Below are 20,418 nucleotides of genomic sequence, written 5' to 3' on the forward strand. Positions count from 1 at the left end.
GCCCAGGCCTCCCTGGCGCCCTGACGGCAGGCCGATATCTTCCACAAACGGAGGCGTCGCCGTGCTCCCTGGAGCTTCTCAGCAAGCTCACCAAGGCCCTCGGGTAGGGAGACAGATGGCCATAAAGCCTGAACGACGCCACTCATCGCCTGCCAAACACGTTCGAACAATAGCACCAGCTCGGGAAGTTGGTCACCTGTTGACCCACGCATTTCCTCCGCAGGGCGACCTGTGAGCACACCTAAAGACATATTTCTGTCAAACGACTTCCTCGCCGAATTCTTCTTTTCAAAGGAATTTGCTCCAGCACTTACTATAAATGCCGCGACGAAGTCGCTGATTCTCCTTCAAGGAGCCAGACAGCTGGGCCCGAACACCTTTCAGCTCTTCTCCTAGCTGGGTGTGGGCATCTTGGAGCTTGTTTCTCTCCTGCTGCACCTTCATAAGCACCCTCTCGCCAGCCTTTAGCTGATGCAGTAGTTGTTGCTTGCCCGGATCTAGTCCGGCGCCCTCTACAATATTATTGTCAGATTCACGCCGCACTTTGTTAATCAATTATCTTTTCAAAGTATGTCTTACCAGCGGGGGTCTTTGTGGCTCCCCCTATGGCGGCCAGTGCGGCCTCAAGTTGGGCCTTGCACTCTTGGAGCTCCTGGGACAGATGGGTATTCTTCTCCGTAAGATCCTGCATAAAAATTGATCCTTAAATCAGTTATTTTAACCATTTTAAGTCTCGGGGGCTACTGGCATATATAACTATTAAAATTACTTACATGTATGTCTTTCACATACTGCTCCGTGGCTCTGGTTAACCCATCTTGAGTGGCACGAAGGTGCGCGCTTCCCGCATCAAAGGCATTTAACGCCTCCGGGGAGAAACACGCGTCACGAAGAACTGTCCGGTGACGCCTGTGACTCATGGCGCTCTCCACCTCAGACCGGGTGGCGGAGAGCCTGTCGGCATCCTCCGTCGGAGGAGCGTCCGACTCATGCCTTGTATTCGCCTCCCCTTCCGGGCCATGCATTGGAGCATGGCTGGCGGAGGCTTGATTGGCAACCTCTCCAGACACTGTCCAGCGAGCGCTCTTTCTAGAAAAGTTATTAGCATTAATATACCTCCTAGGAATCCTTCCCTTAAAAAATAGCAGTGCTCCATACCATTGCGGCGACGTTTCAGTTCGCGTCGCACTCCTTTTCCTCCTGCTGGGCCGGACTGACCCTTGTTGGCCGATCGCCGCGCGCTCGACTCCCTGCCGTAAAGGCACTTCCTGTCGAACACCATTGGTGCACGGTGGTCAGAACTAAGCATTAAAGAATTAACAGCGCCAGGACTTCGTTCGTACTCTCCGGGGAAGCCAGACACAAACCGGGGTAGTCAGCCATAATGGCGACTAAAGCATTATCAATGCTGAGCTGGTGGTACACCCCGTCGATCAGTTCCACCTCTAAGTCCGGATCCTCTTCGGAGGCCGGATCAAGGGACCTTTCTGGGTCTTCGGGTTGTGGGGCTGGGCTTTTTATGCCCTCCACATCCCGAGCAGTTCCTGTGTCAAAATCATATAATAAAACAATTGCCTTTAAAGGCACGGTTCAGATATGCATGCGACCGCTTACCCAGCTCCGAGGGTTGTTCATGGAAAATCCATTCAGAGGATTCGTGCGGAGGAAGTCCTCCTTCTCCCCCTTGTACAAGCCGGACAGGATCTTCACCAGATCGTCGGCCGAGCCAGGTCCCTTGCGGCCGTGACGGGTGGCGTCGTCGTCTCCGTTGAAGTCCCACATGGGGTGGCCCCTATACTGGAGTGGATGCACCCCACGCATAATGCATGTGGCCATGACTCCGACCATGGTTAATCCGGAATGGGCTAGCAGCCGTATCTGGCCCATCAAGTAATGGACACTACTATCATCTTCTCGTCGAGGGCTCCATGGGCGCCAACTTAGGCGTTTCTTCGGGGGAGCATTGATGAACTCCGGAAGGCCGATCTGGACTGGATCCGGCAGCGGAGCGTCCTCCATATAAAACCACTCCGAAGGCCAATCCTCGGACGTCTTCTTCGGGGTCCCGGACAGGTATCCGGTCCCGGCGATGCGCCATATTTCGGCTCCGCCCACTTGATATATCGACCTCTCGTGAGAGCGGGGTACGAGGCAAAACAGCCTCTTCCACAGTGCAAAATGGGGCTCAATGCCCAAGAATAGCTCACACAGAGCTACAAAGCCCGCGATGTGCAAAATGGAGGCAGGTGTAAGGTGATGAAGCTGGAATCCGTAGAACTCCAGGAGCCCCCGGAGAAACGGATGTATAGGAAATCCGAGTCCCCTTATTAAGTAGCAGACGAAGCACACCCGCTCTCCTTTGGAGGGATTGGGGGCACTCTCCGCCTGCATCCCACCTTTGTAGGTGGCCAGTCCGGCTCGAACCGGAACCATGAAGGCCGGGTGAAGATATCCCTCTTCTTGGAGCGTCACTAACTCGCTGTGCGGGACTGAGCATCTCCTCCAATCTCCTGACTTAGGGCTGGGAGCGCGAGAAGAGGAGCCGCGTCGACTGTCCATGATGGAATTGGTTTGGTGTCAGATGCGCCTCGATGAGTGCTTGCGGAAGGAGGATGATGTGATTTGGATCTGGATACTCGCCTCTCTTATAAGCAGCTTATTTGCGCAGCTAGGGGGTGAAACATAAAAATACCCTGGCTTTTCACATTCGTGCGACGCGTGGAAGAAGACCATTATTGGACGCGGAAGCCAAGGAGCGCAGCATTTATGAAGCAACCGGACACTATCCGGCAAACACATGGAGCATGAAGAAGAACCCGCCTTGCAAACGCCGAAGACAACATACGCGCTGGATTCGTCGTTATTGAAGCCTGGTTCGGGGGCTACCGAGGGAGTCCCGGACTAGGGGGTGTCCGGATAGCCGAACTATCATCATCGGCCGGACTCCAAGACTATGAAGATACAAGATTGAAGACTTCGTCCCGTGTCCGGATGGGACTTTCCTTGGCGTGGAAGGCAAGCTTGGCGATACAGATATGTAGATCTCCTACCTTTGTAATCGACTCTGTGTAACCCTAGCCCTCTCCGGTGTCTATATAAACCGGATGGCCTTAGTCCATAGGACGAACAACAATCATACCATAGGCTAGCTTCTAGGGTTTAGCCTCCTTGATCTCGTGGTAGATCTACTCTTGTAACCCACATCATCAATATTAATCAAGCAGGACGTAGGGTTTTACCTCCATCAAGAGGGCCCGAACCTGGGTAAAAAAACATCGTGTCCCTCGTCTCCTGTTACCATCCGCCAAGGCACACAGTTCGGGACCCCCTACCCGAGATCCGCCGGTTTTGACACCGACATTGATAGTAAGCAGTATGACTATTATCACCCACAACTCTTTGTGTTCTACTCGTGCATATCATCTACGCATAAACCGGCTCTGATACCACTGTTGGGGAACGTAGCATGCAATTCAAAAAAACTTCCTACGATCACACAAGATCTATCTACTAGATGCATAGCAACGAGAGGGGGATAGTGTGTCCATGTATCCTCGTAGACCGAAAGCGGAAGCATTAGGTTAACATGGTTGATGTAGTCGAACGTCTTCACAATCCAACCGATCTAGCACCAAATATATAGCACCTCCGAGTTCTGCACACGTCCAGCTCGATGACATCCCTCAAACTCTTGATCCACCAGAGTGTCAATGGAGTTGATGAGTTCCGCCAGCACGATGGCGTGATGACGGTGTTGGTGATGTGATCCGCGCAGGGCTTCGCCTAAGCACTACGATGATACTATCGGAGGAGTAATCGGTGGAGGGGGCACCGCACATGGCTAAGACAATTGTTATGCTTTGGGGTGCCCCCTTGCCCCCGTATATAAAGGAGGAGGGGAGGAGGCCGACCACCAGGGTACAATCTCCCCCGTTTTGGTGATTGATGACAAACTGGTTGATGTTTTCAACGGGAAAGAAGTATGTGAAATTGTAAAGGATAGTGTATTGTCTTCATAAGTGGCAAGGGCTCCCCCTGAAGATGTGCATATAAATAATTTGCTTTTGGAATGCAAATGCACATGGCAGGTTGTACTTGTGGAGATCCACTTCAACTTATGAAGATAATTCATCATGCACGAAATGATATAACTAAGAGAATGACATGCATAATGAAAAATGGGCGTCTGCAAAATGATCTAAGTGCGGATTGATCTAAATGCGGAAGTTATCATCGCACATGAAAGAGCAAATAAGTAGCAGACGACCATCGAGTTTAAGTGTTACAACTCAAAGAACGAAATGTATCAAAGGCAAGAGTTGTAAACACAAGGCAAAATATAAAGCAGCCGCCCATATGAACCCGCTTGAAGACTATCAAACTCATACGCTTCTCCCCCTTTTGTCAGTAATGACCAAAAAGGTTTGAAGACATAGAGCATCTACTCGTCCTCATGAGAAGTAGTTGAAGCAGCAGGGTTGTCGTTGTCGTTTGGCGGTGCAAACGAACTTGGTGCAGTGTCGATGCGTGTAGAAGTAGGGGGTGGTGAAGTAGCATCGTCTTAATCATCGATCACATTGGCATTTATAGTTGCCGCGGAGGAAGAATATTCAGAGTCTTCAAGAGATGGAGTTCTTCGTAGGACAGCATTCCGCGGAGGAGTGGAGTCAAACTTGAATCTTTTAGTGAAGCCATCGTCTTGAAGATCTGCTTCAGCACTGAGCAGAGTCAAACTCTTCCATGATCGCCGACAAGTTTCGTGAGTGACAAATGCATTCTTGGTGGCAAGGTTTCAAATGCGATTTACATCCACCAAGAGGCTTTGCATCTGACGCTTGAGCCAAAAATGATGCTTATCTTGTTTCTGATGTAGGGCCACAAGAAGTTCTCGGTCATTTAGGACCCGAGTGCGCTTCTGAGGCCTTTGAGCAATTGTGCTCGCAGTAGCTTCAGTTGGCGCACGATGAGGTAGACGAATGTTTCCAGCCATCGGATAGACACGCGTGACAGCTTGGACTCCTTCCATAGGCTGAGTGAAGCTTTGATGTTCAGCATTTTGAAGACAAAGAGGCTTCTTGGCAAATTCAGGGTATATGGCTTCAACTGACATATCAACCTCTGGTAGAAAGATCACATGATTGAGAGCAGAGGGTTGATAGTTGACAGCAGAATGTTCCTTAATGAGGCACATGACCCATGGAGCATAGAATTTCAGTTCCAAGAGGTCAGATCCAGATGTAGCCAGTTGCCTGATGAAGACATCTTGCGCATTGAAGCTGATGCCATTGAGGATGTAAAAGACCAATGTCTTCATGGCTCCTTCAAGTTTTGCGGCTGATGAATGTCCTTTGATAGGCCATAGAGTGCTCCTGATAATATGATATATGGTGCACGGCAGATACTCAAGGTCATCCCTACTAGGACTCCATGATACGTCTCCAACGTATCTATAATTTTTGATTGCTCCATGCTACTTTATATACTGTTTTGGACTATATTGGGCTTTATTTTCCACTTTTATATTATTTTTGGGACTAACATATTAACCGGAGGCCCAGCCCAGAATTGCTGTTTTTTGCCTATTTCAGTGTTTAGAAGAAACAGAATATCAAACGGAGTCCAAACGGAATGAAACATTCGGGAACGTGATTTTCTCACCGAACGTGATCCAGGAGACTTGGACCCTGCTCCAAGGAACAACCGAGGCGGTCACGAGGGTGGGGGCGCGCCCTCCCCCCTGGGCGCGCCCCCCTACCTCGTGGGCCCCCTGTTGCTCCACCAACGTAGTCCTTCCTCCTATATATACGTACGTACCCCCGCCAGATCAAATACGGAGCCAAAAACCTAATTCCACCGCCGCAACCTTCTGTATCCATGAGATCCCATCTTGGGGCCTGTTCCGGAGCTCTACCGGAGGGGGTATCCACCACGAAGGGCTTCTACATCAACACCATAGCCTCTCTGATGAAGTGTGAGTAGTTTACCTCAAACCTTCAGGTCCATAGTTAGTAGCTAGATGGCTTCTTCTCTCTTTTTGGATCTCTATACAATGTTCTTCCCCTCTCTTGTGGAGATCTATTCGATGTAATCTTCTTTTTGCGGTGTCTTTGTTGAGATCGATAAATTGTGGGTTTATGATCCAGCTAATCTATGAATAATATTTGAATCTTCTCTGAATTCTTTTATGTATGATTGAGTTATCTTTGCAAGTATCTTCGAATTATCCGTTTGGTTTGGCCAACTAGATTGGTAGTTCTTGCAATGGGAGAAGTGCTTAGCTTTGGGTTCAATCTTGTGGTGTCCTTACCCAGTGACAGAAGGGGCAGCAAGGCACGTATTGTATTGTTGCCATCAAGGATAACAAGATGGGGATTTTATCATATTGCATGAATTTATCCCTCTACATCATGTCATCTTGCTTAAGGCGTTACTCTGTTTTAACTTAATACTCTAGATGCGTGCTTGTAAGTGCATCTAGTGCCACCCCTAGTTGGTTTTGGAGTATTGACGACAAAGTTGGTTGAGGAACTAATGCGTTTGTGAGAATTGCAGGATAACGCAGGTAGTGTCCCTCATTGATTCGGTTTACCTACCGGAGATGACCCCTAAAAATGTATGAAGACATTGAAGACAATGGTGGTGTGTGAAGATATTCACACTGAAGACTATGACATGAGAAGACATTGAGTGAAGACTGTGGAGCACGAAGACTGTGTTGTTTCGTTGTTTCCTTTTCTTCTTTGTTGAGTCATAGGAACCACCGTACTGTTAAGTGGGGTCCAAGTGAACAAAGTCAGAGTGACTGAAGTGATGCTCAACCCAAATCCTATGTCTTCGAGCGAAGACAATGAGAGCAAATCTTATCCAGAGCTGGATGAGTCAGCTTTGCTTGTAGCCCAAGTAAAGTTGCCGTGTGTGTTTGAAATCTGACCGTTGGAACACGTGTCAGTTCCTTAGTGACCCAGGGTCATTTCGGACATATCAGGTCGGGTTGCCTTGTGGCTATAAATAGCCCACCCCCTACACCATAAATTGGTGGCTGCTCAGAGTTAGTTTACGGCTTTTGTCGTTTTGAGAGCAACCCACCTCGAAGCCTTTGAGAGAGAAATCCTTGCGAGGACAAAGCCCAAACACCCAGAGCCAAAGAGTGTTAGGCATCACTGAAGTCTTTCTGTCTGTGTGACCTGAAGACTTATTACACTTGAGGATTGTGTATCCTCCAGCCGGTTAGGCGTCGCGTTCTGAGCATCCAAGAGTCATTGTGGATTGCCGTTGAATGAAGTCTGTGAAGGTTCGGAAGTCTACCTTGAAGACTTACCAGAGTGATTGGGTGAGGACTGTGTGTCCTTAGCTCAAGGGGAATAAGGTGAAGATGCGGTCTTCTGAGTTGAATCTCAGCCTCCCTAACTAGACGTACAGTTGTCACAGCAACTTCAACTGGTCCAACAAATCATGTGTCTTCATCAAGTGATTGGTTCTATCTCTTCCCTCCTTTACTTTGAGTTTGTCTTCGTGAAGTCATTGCTTATTTGTCTTATCTGTTTGACTTCATTGCTTGACTACTATCGTTGATTGGCTTCGTATTATCTTCCATCCTAATCCTTACTACCTAACTGCTATTAGTCTTTGTACGTTCACATTATTGCATACTTGACTATGGCTTGCTTGTTGTAGTTTATCTTCCGCTGCATATCAATTAGGTCATTTCTATTGTTTGTCTTCGAAACTTCCATGTTTTGAAGACTTTGATACAAATCGCCTATTCACCCCCCCCCCCCCTCTAGTCGATAACTAGCACTTTCAATTGGTATCAGAGCAAGGTACTCCCTTGTTCTGTGTGATTCGGTTTAACCACCTGGAGTTTAGATATGTCGACTGCAGGATTGAGGAATGTATCTTGCCCCACCTTTGACGGTCATGAATATTCTCGGTGGAAAGCCATGATGAAGAAGCGACTCATGGCTATGGACAGCGAACTGTGGACCGTCACTGAGATTGGTCTTACCGATCTATGCAAGATGGTGGAGGCTGATGACATTCGCAAATACACTCTACTGAAACTCACCGCCAAGGATGTCATCTGCTCTTGTCTGTCCCGAAATTAGTTCAAGAACGTCATGCACCTCAATCACGCGAAGCTAATCTAGGACCAGCTCTCTGAGGTCTATGAAGGTCATCTTAATCGTCATAATCCTTGGCTTGATGACTACAAGGAGTCTCTTAAAGAGATGACCTTTCCACCTGAATTGTCTTCATCTTCACCATGCCTAATGGCAGGGGGTGCTAAGGTAACTGAATGCTACCTCTCTGAAACTAGTGATGATGAATCAGGTGATGAATTTGGCCCCAGCTATGTCAAACTTGCTTCCCTTGCCACTAAACAACAAAGAGCTTTGGAAAAGATTCAAAACATGCTTAGTAAGAGCGATGATATGTTGGGCGAAGAAATGGATCAGTCAAAAGCTTTGGCTGAGAGTCTTCAGAGACTTCATTCCAAGTTTGACGCCCTTCAAGATCAACATAATGCTCTCTTGTCTGATCATGAGAAACTTTCTTCTGAATGTCTTCAAAGAAAGCAAGATCTTGAAAAGACAAGAGTGGATTATGGAGATCTTCTGAAGGAGCGCGATTCATTACTTGCTCAACAAATCAGCGTTACACAGAATGGATTTGAACCACCATGTTTAAAATGCATTGAGCGTGATAACGCTGCCTCTGTTGCTGAATGTTCCAATGCTGCTACTGTTGCTTTGTCTTCAACTACTGATGTGGAAACTAACCCCTCTACTGAGGATACCACTACTATTGCTGATGAAAATGCTAGGTTGAAGACATTGCTTGAAACAAGGGATGTATAAAAGTCTGAAAGGGCATTAGACACTTTGTGATGTCCTTAAAAAGCAGATTCTGAACCGAAACCCTAGGAAAGAGGGTGTTGGGTTCGAGAGGAAAATGAATGCTGATGGTTCCTACTGGAAGCCTGTGTAGTATCCCAAAACCACATGGGTTGCTGCAAAGGAACCTTCAGTGGATCCATCCACTTTATCTGGCTTTACCTGTGCTAATCCTATTATCATTGATGAATCCTTTGATGCAAACTATAAACTGTTCAAAAATCAGAATGGTGAAGTGTTTGCCAGGTATATTGGTACTAACTGCAGGAATGGACCACCTATGAAGAAGATCTGGGTTCCCAAAAGTTGTCTTAAGAATCTTCCAGTGAATGTCATCATGACACCACCTGGGAAGAAGACAAACCCCAGACCAAAGGCATCATATGGTCCAACGGCTTCATACGAATACAGGACTCACTTGAGTCACCCTAACGCCAATGTTTTGCAGGGAAATAGTACTCAAACTTATGAATATGAACGTGTGTCCTCAAACCGCCATGTTCATAGGACTAAGAACTTTTCTGCTTATTCATATGAGTATCGTTCATCTCCTACAAGGCTATTTGTTAGGGCTTCAAAGCCGAAATTCTCAGATGCTGCACTTAGACTCATTGCTTCTAAGCCACCCCTGAAGATGTGGGTGGTGAAGAAGAATTAACTCTCTTTTGCAGAATATGGTCTCCAGCCAGCAATCAAAGGCGTCCGATATTATTGCTGGGGACCTAAAACACAAAGGGACGCATGATAAAATGACTTACTATGTATTCCACATATGAATCGCTTACCTGTCATACTGTGTGCTAACTTTCATCTAAGCTGTGATAATCCAAGTGTGCGTCAAATGCTTATGCTTCACAACATACCTTGTGAAGCCTATCCTCCTAACTGCACTGTAGGGTATGACACCTCGTGCTTCAGAATGGATTATGGACAGCGGATGCACTAATCATATGACTGGTGATCGAAGTCTTCTCATGGACTCAACCTTACGTCCATCCGACAAGAGTCAAATCACATTTGCTGACACTGGTAAAGGCAAGGTATTGGGTCTAGGTAGAGTTGCAATCTCAAAGGATCAACACATGGATAAAGTGATGCTTGTTGAATCCCTTGGATTCAACTTAATGTCTGTCTCAATGCTTTGTGACTTAAACATGATTGTGATATTTGGAAAATATCGTTGCCTTGTACTAATGGAATCTGACAAGTCTCTAGTCTTTGAAGGGTATAGGAAAGGTGATCTATACATGGTAGATTTCTCAGCAGGTCCACAGCTTGCCGTATGTCTTCTTGCAAAAGCTTCAGAATGCTGGCTCTGGCATCGAAGGCTGGGGCATGCTGGCATGAGGAACTTACACACTCTCGTCAAGAAGAAGCATGTCATAGGCATCGAAGGTGTCAAGTTCAAGAAAGATCATTTGTGTGGTGCCTGCGAAGCTGGAAAGATGACGAGGGCCAAGCACCCCTCGAAGACAATCATGACGACATCTCAACCCTTTGAGCTGTTGCACATGGACTTATTTGGCCCTACTCACTACTCTACCCTCACAACAACAGCGTGTCTCTATGGCTTCGTCATTGTTGATGACTACTCAAGATATACATGGGTGCACATAATTCTCTACAAGACTGAAGTACAAGATGTCTTCAGACGATTCGCCAATCGAGCAATGAACAACTATGGCGTCAAGATCAAGCATATCAGAAGTGATAACGGCACTGAATTCAAGAACACCGGGCTTGATCTCTATCTGGATACAATGGGAATCACTCATGAGTTTTCTGCTCCATACACACCTCAGCAAAATGGCATTGTTGAGCGCAAGAACAGAACCCTCATTGAGATGGCTCGAACAATGCTCGACGAGTACAAGACACCAAGAAAGTTCTGGCCTGAAGCTATTGATACAGCATGTCACATCATCAACCGTGTTTACATCCACAAGCTTCTGGGCAAAACATCCTATGAGCTCCTTACTGGCAAGAAGCCAAATGTCAGCTACTTCAGAGTCTTTGGTGCTAGGTGCTGGATCAAGGATCCCCATCACAAGTCAAAATTTGAACCCAAAGCTCACGAAGGCTTCATGCTCGGTTATGGAAAGGATTCGCACTCTTACAGAGTCTTCAACCTCTTCCACTACAAAATCGTTGAAACTGTGGACGTGCGATTTGATGAAACCAATGGTTCACAACGAGAGCTCCTGCCAAGCACATTAGATGAAGCTCCTTCCAGCGAATCTATCAAGCTGATGGGAACTGGTGAAATCATGCCCTCTGAAGCACAGCCTGAAGAGGAACTTATCATTTCTGCACCAAACCAACCTGAAGACAATGCTCAGACCGAAGACAATCCTCCCAATGATGACAATGATCAGCATGAGCAAGGGCTTCGTCCAGTTCATCCTCGTGTTGCAAATGAAGTACAAATTGAGAAGATAATTGATAGCATCAATGCACCTGGTCCGCTTACTCGCTCAAGAGCAACACAGTTAGCAAATTTCTGTGGGCACTTTTCATTTGTATCAATAACTGAACCCAAGAAAGTTGCTGAAGCCTTTATGGAACCTGAATGGATTCAAGCCATGCAAGAAGAACTTCAACAGTTCAAGCTGAATAATGTTTGGGAACTTGTCAAGCGACCTGACCCTCGCAAACATAACATTATTGGCACTAAATGGATATATCGGAACAAACAAGATGAGCATGGTCAAGTCGTCAGAAACAAAGCACGTCTTGTGGCTCAAGGATATACTCAAGTTGAAGGAATCGACTTCGATGAAACATTTGCTCCGGTGGCTAGGCTTGAAGCTATTCGCATACTGCTAGCCTATGCTAATCACCACAACATCTTGCTATATCAAATGGATGTGAAGAGTGCTTTCCTCAATGGCAAGATTGAAGAAGAAGTGTATGTTGCTCAACCACCTGGTTTTGAAGATCCAAAACATCCTGATATGGTGTACAAACTAAACAAAGCACTGTATGGCCTCAAACAAGCTCCTCGCGCTTGGTATGATACAATCAAAGACTTCCTGAAGAGCAAAGGCTTCAAACCAGGATCCCTAGATCCCACACTCTTCACGAAGACATATGATGGTGAACTGTTTGTATGCCAAATATATGTGGATGACATAATCTTCGGCTGCACCAACCAGAAGTATAGTGATGAGTTTGGATACATGATGCAAGAGCAATATCAGATGTCCATGATGGGTGAGCTGAAGTTCTTCCTTGGTCTTCAAATTCGTCAGCAAAGAAATGGCATCTTCATTTCTCAAGAAAAATATCTCAAAGACTGTCTGAAGAAGTTCGGCATGCAAGATTGCAAAGGTTACACGACGCCAATGCCAGCCAAACATCATCTTGGTCCCGACGACAATGGTAAAGAGTTCGATCAAAAGGTATACCGCTCCATGATTGGTTCTTTACTTTACCTATGTGCATCTAGGCCAGATATTATGCTTAGTGTTTGCATGTGTGCTCGATTCCAAGCGGCACCAAAGGAATCGCATCACTTAGCTGTGAAGCGAATTCTTAGATATTTGGCTTACACCCCAACACTCGGATTATGGTATCCAAAGGGCTCAAGATTTGATCTGGTTGGATTCTCGGATGCTGATTATGCTGGTGACAAGGTGGATCGCAAATCTACATCAGGAACATGTCACTTTCTGGGACGATCACTTGTCTGTTGGTCTTCAAAGAAGCAAAACTGTGTATCACTCTCAACTGCTGAATCTGAATACATTGCTGCTGGATCTTGTTGTGCTCAGCTTCTGTGGATGAAGCAAACTCTCAAGGACTATGGCATCAATCTGAAGCAAGTCCCTCTCTTCTGCGACAACGAAAGCGCCATCAAGATTGCCAACAATCCAGTTCAGCACTCGAAGACAAAGCACATTGAAATTCGTCATCATTTCTCCGAGATCATGTCATGAAGAAAGATATTGACATCATTCACGTCAACACTGAAGAGCAACTGGCAGATATCTTCACAAAGCCCTTGGATGAGAAAAGGTTTTGCAAGTTACGGTGTGAGCTAAATATCTTGGAATCCTCAAATGTCCTGTGATCAGGCACACATCCTAACACTTATGCATGTTGATGACTTAGATGTGCAACACATGAAGTAAAGTATATCTTCAATCAATGAAGACTTGCATTCTGAGTGTGAATACATTAACATGGAATTTGACTTCGGAGCACCGCGATAATTGTGCGCCGTGTCTGGGTCTAATACTTCCTATACGGTGGGTAACGCCACCACCAAATTTCTTGGTTTGAAGTGTTTCACTCATGGCGTTATTGTTGAATACATTCGCATTTGATTTGTCTTCAACTTTCAACTTATCTTCATATATATATATATATATATATATATATATATATATATATATATATATATATATATATATATATATATATACTAGTTTTCTGTCCTCTACAGCATTCACTTATAGCTATGTCTTCATTGTTGAATCTTTTGAACTAAGTGAATGTGATCGGACCCTAATCTTTCTATGCTTTCTATCTCAAACTCTATCTGTCCAAATCATATGCATTCTATTGAAACTGTCAAATGTCTTCTCTGCATCCTTGTCAGCAGAAGACACAGAGACAAACATCAAGTCCTTTTAAATGATTCATCTTTATTGTTGAAATCCGGAGAAGCCGGAACGACCATCCGACAAACTTGGCGGGCGTGGGAACGTGGGACAACTCTGAGTATGTTGCATGCTTGCCACGTGTCCCTCAGATGTGAACAGGCAGGGGCACCTACGTAATTGCGCTGTGCCGCACACCTTCTTATAAATACGTGCCCCTGCGGTCAAGAAAACCTTCTTCCACCTCTCCACCTCGTCAAAACCCTAGCGCCACCGCTAGCTCTCGACGACGCCGGCGACGAAGCGCTTAGCTGCCGCGACTTCTCCGACGCCGTCCTCACGCCGGCCGCGGGCATCGTCCTCTCCGCCGCCGCCGTAGGTGTCCTCCGTCGCCAAGTTAGGGCACGGTGGATTGAACTGCTCGGTCTCCTTTCATCCCATCTAGCAGTTCATCGTGTGGTAAATATAACTCTATTTTTACCATCTTTTTGATCCTCAATGATTCATCCAATTTACCAAAATTGGTTTCTGTCTATACAAAATTAGATCTACTCTGTCTGCATCTCATACTGCCTAGTATATTCACTTAAGCTTCATATCTAGTTAGATTCCTCACTTGTACTTATTCACGGATTCGTACAAATCTGGAACCGACTCTCAACATATAAGTGAATGTCTTCGCAACATGAGGTCAATGTCTTCAAACTGATTTATCTTCAAACTCTTCTGAGAATGCATATGACCTCTTCCCCTTCCCTCGCATCTCTAATGCTGTCACAGGTACATGTCCGTGGGAGAATCCCTAGGTTCTCATAGTCTGCATTCGTTTGCAGAATTCTTACAGCAACACATTGAATCTCCCGAAGCCAGTTCCTGTCTGACCAGCAAGCGAAAGCCTTTGAAGCCTTTGAACATATTGAAACCATTCAGTTTGAAGTTCATGGCTACGGAGAAATCTGTAAGGAAGGGTGGCAGACAGCGTCGAGGGGGAACATCAAAGGATCTGCCTGATGATCTTGCAGAAATCTACAAAACAGATCCTGAAGAGGATTATAATCAGCGCAAGACACGAATCCAATGGATTCGACGCTATTGGGCTGAACAATGGTTCAAGTACAAATTCGTGACCCAGGAGTACGCTGAGAAGAATGCTATCAAGAGTCCTTGGGGTGATATTCTCTATCGAGGCCTTCCCCCCAAGAACAAAGCTGAAGCCATTGCACAAGAATTCTATCCTTGTATGGTCCGTGGACCACAGCCTGAAGATGCCGACCCATCATCATTGCTCTGGTGTCGTGACGATAATCTCTTCAAGCGCAACTTCCAGTATGCAAAGGCTTCGGCAAAGGAAAACAAGAAGTCATGGGGATTAGACTTCAATCCTGGTCCCTCTGCTCCCCGTGCTGATGGCACACGTGAAGCGGAAGAAAATAGAATTGGCCCCTTTTCAAACTTTGATGGCCTCATCTCTTACATCTTGGTGCAAGGTGCCAAAGTCGATCATTCTGATAATGATGCTGATTCTGATGAAGCCCCAGCTCCTCCTCCAAGGCCGCAGAAGCCAAAGAAAATTAAGGCTTCAACATCAGCTGCACCTCCAAAAGCTTCTCGTGTGAAGCCACTGGCCACTGCACCTCCTGAAGACAGTGTGCAGTCTGAAGATCTTTCACGCATCTCCAAGAAGACGGAGAAGAAAAAGAAAATCATCAAGAGTACTGATCAGACTTTGACTCCTGCTGCTATTCTGCGTGAAGAGCACATTGATCTGTCCAGCGATGACGATCTTGCAGATGATGCTCTTGAGCAACTGATCAAGAGCAAGGAAGAAGCTGAGATCTTCAACAACTTGCCTCTTTTTGACGTGGCAATCATCCATAACTTCATTGATGAGTGGTTTGACACACCAAATCTCAGCTTTGATGACTTGCAACTTCCAATTGGCCTCAGCGTCGCCTTCAATGGCGCCATTGCTTCTGAGCTAGCTATTGCTCAGCGCATCGTCGAACTGAAGCACAAGATTGACTATGAAAAGGCTCAGTTCAAGAAGCATGTGGCCACGCTCAACGTGCAAGATGTCAAGAACTTCAAGATCATGCTGCACGAGCTCAAAGAAGCCTTTCACAAGAAGCGTGAAGAAGCTCGAGGCTCCAGAGAGCGCATGAAAAATCTGGCTGACAAGTGTGTGCTTGCCTACAATGAGGCTGAGAAGCGCAAGGCTCTTGGTCGTCCTGGCATCGACCCCAGGATGGCTGCAAAGAAGAAGAAATCGACTGTCCAATCTGCACCTTCAAGGCAAGATGAACCTCGCATTGTCTTCCCAAGCAGCATGACTGGCTCGAAGCCAAAAGTCACGTCAACCGCTTCAGAACAGAAGAAGACGAGGGCTGCAGAGGCTGAAGCCAGAAAACGGAAAACCTCAGAAGCCTCTGATGCTGCTCCCTCCAAGAAGAAGCGCAAGACCAAGAAAAATCGGGCTGCTCCCACAGAGCCCCTTGTTGTTGAACCCATCTCAGTGGTTCGTCCTGCATCTGCAACCCAAGAACTTCGAATGACTGTTCATGAGCCTGCTTCCACAGAGGCTCCTGAAGCTGAAGAGATTCCAGCAGTTGATCCCATCACTGCTGAAGACATTGGTCACCATGACAATGTTGAAGATGATGAAGTTCTTCCTCAAATTGAATACAATGTGGTATCATCGCCTGTTCTCACGAACAGCGAAATCATCAGCATTGGTCGTCCTCTGACGCCAATTGCTCAGGATGCTTCATGGGCTGATCGCCCGCAACAACAAGACTCCCCCAGTACTCCCCAACAACAAGTCACACCATCCGTGCAAGTTGAAGAGGATGAGGACCTGCCTACTCCATCTCCAAAGGCGTCGCCTGTATTACAAAGGCTTCGCAAAGGACCAAGGCCTCAAGTCCCTCTTCCGAGCGTTCCAGAAGGAGAAGTGCACCATCAACCTGTTGCACGTCAAGTGTTTTCAGAAGCCACTCCAACTGTGAATGTCTCCGTGTCTGAAGCCCCAGCTGCTGAAGACAATCCGGCTGCATCAGCCGATGACGAACTTCAAGAAGAACGTGTCCCTACTCCCCCCATTCCTGAAGAAGTGTTCATGATGTGAACGTGTCTGTGCCTGACCCTCCAGCTCATCAAGTGGAGGTTGAAAACCTTGAGGCTGCCACCACCAACACCAATGAAGCCGATGACATAGTCATGGCTGAAGCTAATGTGGAGCCTGTCCCAAGCCCCATACCAGAAGTCAATGCTGAAAATGCTCCTGAAGCTTCTGTTGTGCAGCCCGAAGCCACTGTTGCTGCCACTGCTCCTGTTCCGCCACCAAGGCCCTATACAATTGAGCAAGCATACAACCATGGCGAGCTAATCACAGTAAGATGGCCCGTTCTGGTCCCTCCGCCTACTGTCTCTGGTCCTCAGTTTGATTATCACATTGAGCATAGGCCTCAGGTCCAGAAGCCAAAGCCAAGACTGCCAAGGTTTCCAGGTACTGCCACATCTGTCGGGTCCTTCAATGCAAATGGCTTCAAAAGCCACAACACATTCTTTGACAGTTCAAAGAACCCCTACACAAAGCCAAGAATATCATCAGATCGTTTCTGGAGTCATCAGCAGCGAAGCTATTACTCCTGTGTTCTGTATGATCAAGGGCGCATTTTCCCTCATATGCGCCTCGACACTGAAGCCATTGCTGGACTGCCATGCTTAGAAGAAGCACTTGACTGCTTTCGTGATGCTGGTCTGCTCAGCTTTGTGACAGACAAAGAACATTGGAATGAAGAGCTATTGCTTCAATTCTATGCTACGCTCCACATTCGCGGTTATAACAGAGATACGAAGACATGGGTTCTCGAGTGGATGACAGGAAATGTTCATCATGAAGCCAAAGCTCTTGACATCATTGAGCTTACAGGCCTATCCACTCCCGGAGAGCTATATGAACCTGGTTGTCAAAACCACCGCAATGCACTGGAGAGCATCTTCCATAAGCCTGAACCCAATATGAGCCAGATGTTGAGCATGATGAAGCCATTGCCTCATGACGCTGAATACCCAAAGGAGTTCTTTGTTGATGACCTTGAGTATCTGCCGCGCACCATATATCACATCATCAGGCGGACTCTATGGCCTATCAAAGGACATTCATCAGCTGCAAAACTTGAAGGAGCCATGAAGACATTGGTCTTTTACATCCTCAATGGCATCAGCTTCAATGCGCAAGATTTCTTCATCAGGCAACTGGCTGCATCTGGATCTGACCTCTTCGGACTGAAATTCTATGCTCCATGGGTCATGCGCCTCATTAAGCAACATTCTGCTGTCAACTATCAACCCTCTGCTCGCAATCATGTGATCTTTCTACCAGAGGTTGATATGTCAGTTGAAGCCATATACCCTGAACCTGCCAAGAAGCCTCTTTGTCTTCAAAATGCTGAACATCAAAGCTTCACTCAGCCTATGGAAGGAGTCCAAGCTGTCACGCGTGTCTATCCGATGGCTGGAAACATTCGTCTACCTCATCGTGCGCCAACTGAAGCTACTGCGAGCACAATTGCTCAAAGGCCTCGGAAGCGCTCTCGGGTCCTAAATGACCAAGAACTTCTTGTGGCCCTACATCAGAAACAAGATAAGCATCATTTATGGCTCAAGCGTCAGATGCAAAGCCTCTTGGTGGATGTAAATCGCATTCGAAATCTTGCCACCAAGAATGCATTTGTCACTCACGAAACTTGTCGGCGATCATGGAAGAGTTTGACTCTGCTCAGTGCTGAAGCAGATCTTCAAGACGATGGCTTCACTGAAAGATTCAAGTTTGACTCCACTCCTCCGCGGAATGTTGTCCTACGAAGAACTGCATCTCTTGAAGACTCTGACTATTCTTCCTCCGCGGCAACTGTAAATGCCAATGTGATCGATGATGAAGACGATGCTACTTCACCGCCCCCTACTTCTGCACGCATCAACACTGCACCAAGTTTGTCTGCAATGCCAAACGACAACGACAACCCTGCTGCTTCAACTACTCCTCATGAGGACGAGTAGATGCTCTATGTCTTCAAACCTTTTTGGTCATTACTGACAAAAGGGGGAGAAGCGTATGAGTTTGATAGTCTTCAAGCGGGTTCATATGGGCGGTTGCTTTATATTTTGCCTAGTGTTTACAACTCTTGCTTTGATACATTTCGTTCTTTGAGTTGTAACACTTAAACTCGATGGTCGTCTGCTACTTATTTGCTCTTTCATGTGCGATGATAACTTCCGCATTTAGATCAATCCGCACTTAGATCATTTTGCAAACATCCATTTTTCATTATGCATGTCATTCTCTTAGTTATATCATTTCGTGCATGATGAATTATATTCATAAGTTGAAGTGGATCTCCACAAGTACAACCTGCCATGTGCATTTGCATTCCAAAAGCAAATTATTTATATGCACATCTTCAGGGGGAGCCCTTGCCACTTATGAAGACAATACACTATCCTTTACAATTTCACATACTTCTTTCCCGTTGAAAACTTCAACCAGTTTGTCATCAATCACCAAAAAGGGGGAGATTGTAAGTGCATCTAGTGCCACCCCTAGTTGGTTTTGGAGTATTGACGACAAAGTTAGTTGAGGGACTAATGCGTTTGTGAGAATTGCAAGATAACGCAGGTAGTGTCCCTCATTGATTCGGTTTACCTACCGGAGATGACCCCTAAAAATGTATGAAGACATTGAAGATAATGGTGGTGTGTGAAGATATTCACACTGAAGACTATGACATGAGAATACATTGAGTGAAGACTATGGAGCGCGAAGACTGTGTTGTTTCATTGTTTCCTTTTCTTCTTTGTTGAGTCATAGGAACCACCGTACTGTTAACTGGGGTCCAAGTGAACAAAGTCAGAGTGACTGAAGTGATGCTCAACCCAAATCCTATGTCTTCGAGCGAAGACAATGAGAGCAAATCTTATCCAGAGCTGGATGAGTCAGCTTTGCTTGTAGCCCAAGTAAAGTTGCCGTGTGTGTTTGAAATCTGACCGTTGGAACACGTGTCAGTTCCTTAGTGACCCAGGGTCATTTCGGACATATCAGGTCGGGTTGCCTTGTGGGTATAAATAGCCCACCCCTACACCATAAATTGGTGGCTGCTCAGAGTTAGTTCACGGCTTTTATCGTTTTGAGAGCAACCCACCTCGAAGCCTTTGAGAGAGAAATCCTTGCGAGGACAAAGCCCAAACACCCAGAGCCAAAGAGTGTTAGGCATCACTGAAGTCTTTCTGTCTGTGTGACCTGAAGACTTATTACACTTGAGGACTGTGTATCCTCCAGCCGGTTAGGCGTCGCGTTCTGAGCATCCAAGAGTCATTGTGGATTGCCGGTGAACAAAGTCTGTGAAGGTTCAGAAGTCTACCTTGAAGACTTATTAGAGTGATTGGGTGAGGACTGTGTATCCTTAGCTCAAGGGGAATAAGGTAAAGACGCGGTTTTCTGAGTTGAATCTCAGCCTCTCTAACCAGACGTACAGTTGTCACAACAACTGGAACTGGTCCAACAAATCCTGTGTCTTCATCAAGTGATTGGTTCTATCTCTTCCCTCCTTTACTTTGAGTTTGTCTTCGTGAAGTCATTGCTTATTTGTCTTATCTGTTTGACTTCATTGCATGACTACTATCGTTGATTGGCTTCGTACTATCTTCCATCCTGATCCTTACTACCTAGCTGCTATTAGTCTTTGTACGTTCACATTATTGCATACTTGACTATGGCTTTCTTGTTGTAGTTTATCTTCCGCTGCATATCAATTAGGTCATTTCTATTGTTTGTCTTCGAAACTTCCACGTTTTGCAGACTTTGATAAAAATCGCCTATTCACCCCACCCCCCTCTAGTTGATAACAAGCACTTTCAATGCT

The sequence above is a fragment of the Triticum aestivum genome, chromosome 6B (genome assembly GCF_018294505.1).
Source record: "Triticum aestivum cultivar Chinese Spring chromosome 6B, IWGSC CS RefSeq v2.1, whole genome shotgun sequence".
Taxonomy (NCBI): Eukaryota; Viridiplantae; Streptophyta; class Magnoliopsida; order Poales; family Poaceae; genus Triticum; species Triticum aestivum.